We start from the raw sequence: 11,712 nt of genomic DNA, 5'->3' as shown, positions 1-11,712 counted from the left end.
GTACCTATTTCCAATAAATTCTGAGAGAATACCTTCTTAAGGATGCAGAAACCTAAATGAAGTGCAAGAAAGCCATGTAAATATCTAGGTGAAGAGGGACTACAAGTCTTTGGGGGTTAAATTTTGTTTGGTCTATTAAACACACACACACACACACACACACACAAAAAGAAGAAGAAGAAAGCCAATGTAGCTAAATCAGATGCCCAGAATGAATCAATCTAGTATTCAACACATCTTCGCTATGACCAAGGCAAGTAGTCACTTATTCTAATAATCTTACTATCACCTAACTCATATTTCTTAATTTTATGGGAAGACTAAGAAATAGTGCTAAATGTCTTTCTTGAGTCCAGATGCATGATATTTCTAATGTTGCTGGGTATGGTAATTCATGGACTTCCTAAGTCTACTTACCTTCTAAACTAACCTGAATGCAGTGTTTATCCAGTCAATTATTACTTCTGTGTCATTCTACAACCCCTTATTTCTTTATTCTGCTAAAGTTGTATGCTGGCTAACTTCCCACTAATCCTCAATGTTATTTAAATATTTCTAAAAGATTTACTAGAATGTCATCAATAGCAGCCACTCCAAAATATCTACAGCTTCAGCTTCCATGACAGCATCCCAGTTGAGGTAATTAAAAAAGTATTGTTTTCTTAACATTGACCTTTCTCACCAATAAGGGTTTTCATTTTTGTTTTATTTTCCCTTTGGGAGGGGGTCACTTGAGGCCTTTTTTTGTTTATTATTTTTTAGTGTGTTATGTTAGTCACCATACAGAACATCATTAGTTTTTGATGTAGTGCTCCATGACTCATTGTTTGTGTATAACAGCCAGAGCTCCATGCAATCCGCGCCCTCCTTCATACCCATCACCAGGCTCTTTGACTACTTGCTCATTATCACTTCTTCCCTAGCTTTCTCAGTTTGCCCTCCACTGCCCTCACATACTGATAAGTTTAATTTTCCACAACTGACTATGATTTTAGAGTGGTATAAGACTACCAGATTTAGATTTAGAAGAAATTTTATTGCTGACTTCATTAACTCCAAGAAATTGAACGGTAAGGTCTCCATTTGCAAATTTCTTCATCTGTATGTTGGAGATAATAATAGTTTCTTACATGGACACTTAGAATAACCTTAGAACACCTGTTTCTCTTGCTAAATATTCTTCTTTTTTAAATCTAAGTGATTCTTATATAGCAATAAGCATTGTCTCTATTACACTGGAACTACAAGTTCTGTGCCTTTGCATAGATTGCAATGTGTCCAGAATACTTTTGCCTCAACTTATCTCCCTCATTTTTTGGTAAATGGCTACATGCTTTTCCATAGCTCCAGGTTGTAGGACTTTGTACATGGCTCTACTATTTTATCTTCTTTATCTTTCCCATGAGACTGGAAGATACTAGAGGACTGGAACTATTAATTATTTATATTTACCTAACAGTAGAACACCCCTAGAATAAAGTAGGATATAAATGCTAGAGACTACATATTTACAATTTACAAGCACACTTCCATAATATCTATTTAGAGTGAGACAGTTTGGCAGTAGGTTTAAGATCCTAAGTTTTAGGGGCACCTGAGTGTCTCAGTTGGTTAAGCATCTACCTTTGGCTCAGGTCATGATCCCAGGGTCTCGGGATCTCTTCTTGGCAGGGAGCCTGCTTCTTCCTCTTCCTCTGCCTGCTGCTCTGCCTACTTGTGTGTGCTCTTTCTCACCCTCTTGCTCTCTCTCTCTCTGTCAAAAAAAATAAATAAAATCTTTTAAAAAAAGATTATAGGTTTTAATTTTTTATAAGATTTTATTCATTTATTTGACAGAGAGAGATATCACAAGTAGGCAGGGAGGGGGAGCAGGATCCCCACTGAGCAGAGAGCCTGATGCAGGGCTCAATCCCAGAACCCTAAGATCATGACCAGAGCCAAAGGCAGGGGCTTAACACACTGAGCCACCCAGGGACCCCAAGATTCTAAGTTTTAAAGCCAAATTTCCTGGATTTGTATTCCACCTCCACCATCTCAGAGCTGTTACCTAGGAAAAGTCACTTAATATCTTTGAACCTCAGTTCTCCAATCTTTAACATTGGTTTGTAAGTATTTCTAGATCATAGCAGTGTGGAGAGAATACAAGTACCTATAGAATACTTGGTTCTTTGAAGGCTTAGATATTATTTTACTTCTTATGTATTTTCTTTTTGTGTCTAGAAATGTGTCTTGTACATATTAGGGGATCATGGCATCCACTGCACATTGCAGTGCCTGCAACATGGTAGACAATCAATAGATGTTACTGAATGATGAACAAAGAGAGAAGTATTACCTCTCTGAAGTAAATTTTACAGAAGTTTTACTACAGGAAAAACTGAAAAGCCTAAGTATAAAGTAACTTGTCTGAGACTACAAAGCCATCAAATAAAAATTATAAGAACTTTTAAACATTCTAATTTTACAAAGTGCTTGTTAATACACTGCATTTTTATAATTGATCTGCATGTAAATAGAAGTAAAGAGAAAAAAGGGAAGATGAAAGATTAAGAGAAAGAAAAATATATTCAGTTTAATTACAGTGTATTAACCAATTGGGGCAACTTTACAAATTTCCCTGACTCTTACCCAAATTCATATTCATGATTTAAGATTTATGATGCTTCCTTTGACTCTTACCACTTCTTCCGTGTGACCTCATTTTTAATGTATCCAAGCACATACTTCGCACTCTGTCCATACTACCGACCATTACTTCTGACTATTCGTTCTATCTGGATGCAGAGTGTCTAATTCAGAGAATCAACTACATGAAATATGGTCTAATTAATATTTATTGAGAGTGCCTAAGGTGCATCACCCATTAAATGAAGAATGATTTGTTTTTATTTAACAACATCATAACATAATTTAATCTGGAAATGTAGGTGGAGGTTCCTACAAGTAGTAATTGGAGAAGAATGAATGTATAAATGACCATGCAGGCTTTGCCTTTGGCAGAGAAAGATCTGAATGTAGCATACACCATCGAAAATGAAACAAAGGGTTGGTTTATTTTCCCTTTATATTCTTAATCCAAACTTAATGGTTTGAACACTAATATAAGTTAATGAGAACTTCACAGAGGAAATTCTATATAGTGTATGCTAACAGCTGTAAACATATGACCTGGCCAAAAAACCAAGAATATAATGAAAATATTTAGCAACTTGAATAAAGAAACCCTTTACACAAAGATGTTCATCATGAGTAATGAAATAAAACTTATACTGACTTATATTCCCTGAGCAGATCACCGACAAAAGACAGATCACTGGCAAAAAACATTCAAGGAGACCAGAATGTCTTTCAGGAGAGCTACAAAGAATAATTCTACCAACCAAGTTAAAGTCTCCTTGGCAGTTATGTTATCCCATCTTGTTTTTAGTTGTGGCCTGTGAATTACTGCAGATCACACCTCCACTGTAACAAATTACCAATAAAAAAAATCGGGAGAATTGACATTGGGAGAATAAAACCAACAGACTGGATATGTCAGTTATTGCAGGATAAAGGACTGTATGATACCACAGCATCTGCTGGAGTGCACACTGTACTGAGGCGCCCACAAACATGGTAGACACTGCAATGTGTTGCACTGCTGAGCCGCCAATCATCTTTGAGCAAATGGCGACAATGTGAAGTGAGTTTTCAGTAGCTCTTAAATTTATTCTTTTTATTGTTCATATCTCTCCCCATGCGTATACCCTCTGCTTAGGTGCTCAAATCCAGGCTTTTCATGGCCCTTAACTGAAGTGTTCCTGCCAGTTGCTCTCCTTCTGTGGTGGAAATGTGTACCATTTTCTTATTTTCTTCTTACGTTATCAAAACTCATTTCTCCTATCTCTACTCCCCACATCACATCCTTCTTACTTTCTTCTCTGTAACAGGCATGTTACAAAACAGTGTGTCTCAAACTGTAGCAACATCAGAGTAACCTGGAGGTCTTGTTAAACACACATGGCTGGGAGTCAACCTACCCCCACCCCGGAAGTCATTCCCTCTCCTCAAGTTTCTAATTCAGTAGGCATTTCTAATAAGTTGCTAGGTGATGCTGGGGATGCTTCTGGTCCGGGGACCATGCCTGAGAACCACTGATATCAAGCATTTGTAAGATCTTTAATATTTAGTCATTAAAAGATAATCTTAACAGCTTGAGGTCCCTCCAAAGGTATTTTTTGTAACATTAGATAATATAATTTCTCTAACTGGCTGTGTCTCTCAGCACATGGAAGAGTGCCTAGCTCATAACAAATTTTCATAATGAGAAGTTTGAAGATTATAAAATATTTTCATAGCCTGCACATGTTGGGCTCAAAACAGTTAAACAATAAATCTCAGACTGCACATTCTAGAGAAATCTTCAAGTTGTGCAGCCCAGTAAGTGTCCTAAAGTCAATGACTTCTACACAGCAGGGAAAGCTTTCTCAGGTGGTGACCAACCTGAAAGCTATTCACTTACAGCCAAGTTCTGAAACAATCCAGATGACCTTTCCCCTGTTAGAGAAGGATGTAACCCCTGGCTTCAAGGTAGGCATTTTGTACAATAACTATTAAAAGAGAACAAACATTCTTAAAGCTGCAGCCTCCCAAAAATCTATTCTGGACCAAATTAGAGACAATGAGAGCCAGAGCAATAGAAATGCATAAATGTGGAAGATGCAATTTAGAAAAATGCTGATAAAGAAAGGAAGGCCGTAGAAGTAGCTTAAATCCTAGAACAAAGATGAGTCCATTTTCAACAGATATGACGCAGGAATGGCATGCAATACAGAAAATCAGCAGGGCAAAAATGAAAAAGAGTTTCCAAAAAATTTCCACTTGCCACAATGGCTATTTACTGTTGAGGTAAAGGATATGCAAAGTTATATGTAATTTGAAATATACATGCTTAAATTAACTATATGTAGAAAAATCATCATTTAGCAATTATTAAATTATTTCTGAACACTGAGTGAGCAAAGAAAGTATTATTCCTTAAGGATTAGTGTTATAACAAGATATATTTCTCCCCTGGAGGCAGAGCACTGCATTTTGGTCTTCAACCCTCAATCCTGTGAACTCAACAATGGTACGCCCATGTTACACATAAAAAAGGAAATTGAGGGGCGCCTGGGTGGCTCAGTGGGCTAAAGCCTCTGCCTTTGGCTCAGGTCATGGTCCCAGGGTCCTGGGATCGAGCCCCACATCGGGCTCTCTGCTCAGCGGGGAGCCTGCTTCCTCCTCTCTCTCTGGCTGCCTCTCTGCCTACTTGTGATCTCTCTCTGTCAAATAAATAAATCTTTAAAAAAAAAAAAAAGGAAATTGAAGCTGAGAGCTGGAACTTGAACTCAGGTCATTTGAGTGCAAACTCAGAATATGTTTCATATCCATAACTATCTCCTTTTGGTATCTTGCAGTTAAAGTCCTTGTAATTATTTAATGGAATCCTACAGATAATCTAGGAGGAACATATCAAAAATTATCTGCTGCAAGTTTTCTAACAAGGTCTATTCTTCAAACGAAATTACACTATGTGATTTTTTTTTTTTTTTTTAGGATTTTACTTATTTATTTGACAAAGAGAGAGAGATCACAGATAGGCAGAGAGGCAGGCAGAGGGGAAGGGGGAGCAGGCGCCCTGCTGAGCAGAGAGCCCAATTCGGGGCTCGATCCCAAGACCCAGGACCCTGGGATCATGACCTGAGCAGAAGGCGAGGCTTTAACCCACTGAATCACCCAGGCGCCCCACACTATGTGATTTTGAAGCAAGTATTTCATCAAATGCCTCATCCTCTTTAGTCAACCACTTTAGTTTGGCAGATATCAACTTTAGTAGCAGTGTTTGAATACAAAGAAAATGTATTATAAAAATGCAAGTGAATAGATCAAGAATCCTACCACTGTCTGCATAGTCTATGCTTTATCTTGTCTTTTATTTTAATTTTTGAGCAGTATTTAATTAAGAAAATCTTTCTAATAATATTAAAAATAATTTAAAAATCAGTATGGAGGCAGTTTTAGGATTATTCCACTGGGCGCCTGGGTGGCTCAGTGGGTTAAGCCTCTGCCTTCAGCTCAGGTCATGATCTCAGAGTCCTGCTCAGCAGGGAGCCTGCTTCCCCCTCTGCCTGCCTCTCTGCCTACTTGTGATCTCTTTCTCTCTGTCAAATTAAAAAAAAAAAAAATCTTACATCACTGGCATTCACAAAAGCTTACGTCACATGAAATTCAGCATCTTGGGGTTTGAAGGGGACTTATTCAGCATTTACTCTGACCACCCATCAGAATACAGTGGAAATGGAAAACTTGAAATTGAGTTGACCTGAATCTGAATTCCAACCCCAGCACCTATCAGTGGTTGAACGTCAACCTCTCCGAGGCGTGGTGTATTTATCAGTAATTAGGATTGTAGGAATAGGTATTTCCTGAATAAATTATCTAATATACATATCAATTATTCCTTCTTCATGCAATCTATTTCATATTTTGCATTTATAATAATATACAATTTATTTGTTTATTTGTTCACTTTATTACCTGTTTCCTCTACTAAAATGAGGGCTCCATGAATTTAGGAACCACCTATGTCTGTTTCACCACTATATTCCCCATGTTGAGCACACTCCTGGTACACAGGTGACAATCACTAATTACTAATATCAGACTTCTAAATTTTTGTTGCATTTTGTTCAAATGCAAATCAGCCGAAAATCTTAACCAAAATGTTTGTCAACTGGTGCACCAAAAGTATTAGTTGTTGTTTTTTTTTTTTAACTTCAGTACAGAGGCACCTGGGTGGCTCAGTGGGTTAAGCCTCTGCCTTTGTCTTGGGTCATGATCTCAGGGTCCTGGGATTGAGCCCCGCATCGGACTCTCTGGTCAGCGGGGAGCCTGCTTCCCCCTCTCTCAGTGCCTGCCTCTCTGCCTACTTGTGATCTCTCTCTCTGTAAAATAAATAAATCTTAAAAAAAAAAAAAATTTCCAGTACAGGGTAACTGGGTGTCTCAGTCAATTAAGTGTCTAGCCTTGGCTCAGTTCATGATCTTGGGATTCTGGGACTGAGCCCCGCTCCCTGATCAGTGGAGAGTCTGCTTGTCTCTCTCTCTCTGTCCCTTCCCCACCCACTTATGCTTACTTGCTCTCTTGCTCTCTCACAAATAAATAAATGAAATCATTTTTACAAATTTTAGTATGGTTAATGTACAGTGTTATGTTAGTTTCAGGCATACCATATAATGATTCAGTAATTCTATGCATTACTCAGAGCTCATCATGGTAAGTGCACTCTTGACCCATTCATTCATTTCACCCGTTCCTCCTACCCACCTCCCCTCTGGTAATCATCAGTTTGTCTCTAGAATTAAGATCTTGTTCTTGGGGGTGCCTGGGTGGCTCAGTCAGTTAAGCATCTGACTCTTAATTTCAGCTCAGGTCATGATCACAGGGTCATAAAATTGAGCCCCAAGTCAGGCTCCACACTTCTTATTTCAATATAGGTCCAATAATTTATTTTTGTTTTCGTTTCCTTTGCCTCAGGAGACATATCTAGAAACATGTTGCAATGGCCAAAATCAGAGAAATTACTGTCTGTGCTCTCTTCCAGGATTTTGATGGTTTCAGGTCTCACAGTTATGTCTTTAATTCCTCTCGAGTTTATTATTGTGTACGATGTATAAAAGTCTCCCAGATTCATCCATTTGCATGCAGCTGTCCAGTTTTTCTAACACTGTGTGTTGAAGAGACTCTTTTTCCCATGCATATTCTTGCCTCCTTTGTTGAATATTAATTAACCATATAATCATAGGTTTATTTCCAGGCTCTTTATTCTGTTCCACTGATCTATGTGTCTGTTTTCGTGTCAATATCATACTCTTTTGATCACTACAACTTTGTGGTATAACTTGAAATCTGGGACTGTGATACCTACAGTTTTGTTCTTCTTTTTCAAGATGCTTTGTCTATGCAGGGTCTTCTGTGGTTCCATACAAATTCTATAATTATTTATTCTAGTTCTGTGAAAATGCTCTTGCTATTTTAATAGCGATACAATAAATCTGTAGATTGTTTTGGGTAGTATGGACATTTTAACAGTATTTGTTCTTCCAATCTATGAACATGGAATCTTTTCATTTGTGTCATTTTTAATTTCTTTTATCAATGTTTTAACATTTTCAAAGTACAGGCCTTTCACCTTCTTGGTTAAATTTATCCCTAGTTATTTTATTATTTTGGGTACAATTGTAAATGAAATCGTTATCTTAATTTCTCTTTCTGCTGCTTCATTATTAGTGTATAGAAATGCAATGGGATTTTGTATATTGATTTTGTATTCTGAGTCCTTACTGAATTCACTTATCAATTCTAGTGGTTTGTTTTGTTTGTTTTGTTTTGTTTTTTGGTGAAGTCTTTAGGTATGTCTCTCTCTCTCTCTCTCTCTCTATATATATATATATATATATACACACATATATATATCATGTTATGTGCAAATAGCAAAGGTTTTAATTCTTCCTTCCCAATTTGCATGCCATTTACTTCTATTTATTGTCTACAATTTCTCATACTATCTTGAATAAAAGTGGTGAAAGTAGACATCCTTGTCCCTGATCTCAATGGAAAAGCTCTCAGTTTTTCACCATTGAGTATGTTAGCTGTGGGTTTTTCATATGACTTTTATTATGTTGAAATATGTTCCCTCTATACCTACCATGTTGAGGGTTTTTATCATTAATGGATGTTGTATTTTGTTGAATGTTGTCTCTGCATCTATTGAAATGATCATATGGTTTTTATTTTTCTCTTGTTGATGTGATAAATCATGTTGATTGATTTGTGAATATCTAACTACCCTGTACCCCAGGAATGAATTCTACTTGATTCTGATGAATCAAGTTTTTAATGTATTGTTGGATTTGGTTTGCTAGTATTTTGTTGAGCATTTTTACATCTATGTTTATCAAAGATATTGGCCAGTAGTTCTCTCTTTTTTAGTGTCTTTATCTAGTTTTGGTATCAGGGCAATGGTGGCATCATAGAATGAATCTGAAAGCTTTCTCTCCTCTTCTATTTCTTAGAATAGTTTGAGAAGACTAGGTCTTAATTCTTCTTTAAATGTTTGGTAGAACTCACCTGTGAGATGTCTGGTCCTGGACTTTTGTTTGTTATGAATTTTTTATCACTAATTTAATTTTATTGCTGGTAATTTCATTGCTGGTCTGTTCAAATTTCTATTTCTTCCTGATTCCATTTTGGGAGGTTATATGTTTCTAGGAATTTACCCATTTCTTCTAGGTTATCCAATTTGTTGGCATATGATTTTTCACATAATATGCTCTTATAATCCTTTGTATATCTGTGGTTTCAGTTGTTATTTCTTCTCTTTCATTTCATTTCTGATTTTGTTTAAATCCTCTCTCTCTCTCTCTCTCTCTCCCCCTCTCTCTGCCCACTCTCTTTTGATGAGTCTGGCTAATGATTTATCGATTTTGTTGAACTTTTCAAAGAACTACCACCTGGTTTCATTCATCTCTTCCATTGTTCTTTTTATTCCTATTTGTTTACTTCTGCTCTAGTATTTATTATTTCCTTCATTCTACTGGTTTTGGGTTTTGTTTGTTCTTTTTCTAGCTCCTTTAGGTATAAGGTTGGATTATTTGAGATCTTTCTTGCTTCTTGATGTATGCTTTTATTGCTATAAACTTCCCTCTTAAAACAGCTTTTTCTGCATCCCAAAGATTTTAGACATTGCATTTTCATTTTTATTTGTCTCCATTTATTTTTTTTTAATTTCTTCTTTGATTTCTTGGTTGGCCCATTCATTGTTTAGTAGCATGTTATTTAATCTCCATGCATTTGTGTTCTTTCTAGATTTTTGCTTGAGGTTGATTTCTAGTTTCATAGCATTATGACTGGAAAAGATGCATGGTATGGCTCCACTCTTTTTGAATTTGTTTAGACTTATTTTGCGTCCTAATATGTGACCTATTCTGGAGAATATTCCATGTGCACCTGAAAAGAATGTGTATTCTGCTGTTTTAGGATACAGTGTTCTGAATATACCTGTTAAATCCATCTGTCATTTGTCATTCAAGGCCACCATTTCTTTGTGATTTTTTGTTTGGCTATCTATCCATTGCTGTAAGTGGGGTGTTAAAGTCCCCTCTATTATTATATTACTATCAATTACTTCTTTTATGTTTGTTATTAACTACTTTATGTATTTGAGTGCTCCTATGTTGGGTGCATAGTTACTCTTGCTATATCTTCTTGTTGGATTGTTTCCTTTATGATTACATATTGTCCTTCTTTGTCTCTTGTTACAGTCTTTGTTTTAAAGTCTATTTTGTCCAATATAAGTATTGCTAATACAACTTCTTTTCCTTTCATTTGCATAATAAATGCTTTTCTATCCCCTCACTTTTTTTTCAAGATTTTATTTATTTATTCATGAGAGACACACGGAGAGAGAGAGGCTGAGGAAGAAGCAGGCTCCCTAAGGAAAAGGGAGCCTGATGTGGGACTTGATCCCAAGACCCTGGGATCATGACCTGAACCAAAGGCAGACACTCAACCATCTGAGTCACCCAGGCACCCTCCATCCCCTCACTTTCAATCTGCATGTGTCTTTAGGTCTGAAATGAGTCTCTAGTAAGTAGCATATAGATATGCCTTGCTTATTTATCCATTACATTACCTCATGTCTTTTGATTGGAGCATTTGGTCTATTTACATTCAAAGCTATTATTGATAGGTGTGCACTTACTGCCAATTATGGTCATTCTTTTCCACTTGAATAGTCCCCTCTAACATTTCTTATAGGGATGGTTTAATGGTCATTTAACAGTCATGAATTCTTTTAACTTTTATTTGTCTGAGAAACTCTTGATCTTTCCTTCCATTATGAATGCTGGATAGAGTATTCCTGGCTGCAGGTTTTTTGTTTTTGTTTTTGTTTTTTTTTTTTTTTAAAGCATTTAATATATCATGACACTCTCTTCTGGCCTGCAAAGTTTCTGCTGAAAAATCAGTTGATAATCTTAGGAAGTTTCTCATGCATGTACTTCCTTTCTTCTTTTTCTGCTTTTACAATTCTCTTTGGGGCTTTCTGTACTTCTTGGATCTGGATTTCTGTTTTCTTTCCCAGATTTGGGAAGTTTTTGGCTATTACCTCTGCAAAAAAAATTTTCTGTCCCCTTTTCTGTCTTCTTCTGGGATCCCTATAAGGCAAATGTTATTATACTTGATGGTGTCACTAAGTCTATTTTCATTTTGTATTACTTGTACCAAAATGATATTAATGTACCAAAATGTACATTTGTACCAAAATGTATTAATGTACCAAAATGATACATTTGTACAAAATGATACATTTGTATCATTTTGTATTGTATTTTGTATTGTTTTTCTCTCACTTGTTCAGCTTGATTGCTTTCCATTACTTTGTCCTCCAATTTGCTGATCTGTTCTGTTTCCTCTAGTCTACCATTCTACTGTGTATTTTTAATTTCAGTTATTGAGTTCTTCATCTCTGATTTTTTTAAATGTTTTCTAACTCTTTGAGGGTTTCACTGAGGACCTCCACTCTTTTCTCAAGTCCAGTGAATATTCTAATGACCATTACTTTAAAGTTTCTATTAGGCATATTACTTTTCTTCATTTAGCTCTCCTGCCGGGATTTTGCCATATTCTTTT

The sequence above is a fragment of the Mustela nigripes genome, chromosome 3, assembly GCF_022355385.1.
Source record: "Mustela nigripes isolate SB6536 chromosome 3, MUSNIG.SB6536, whole genome shotgun sequence".
Lineage (NCBI taxonomy): Eukaryota > Metazoa > Chordata > Mammalia > Carnivora > Mustelidae > Mustela > Mustela nigripes.
Note: the sequence above shows the minus strand (reverse complement) of the source record.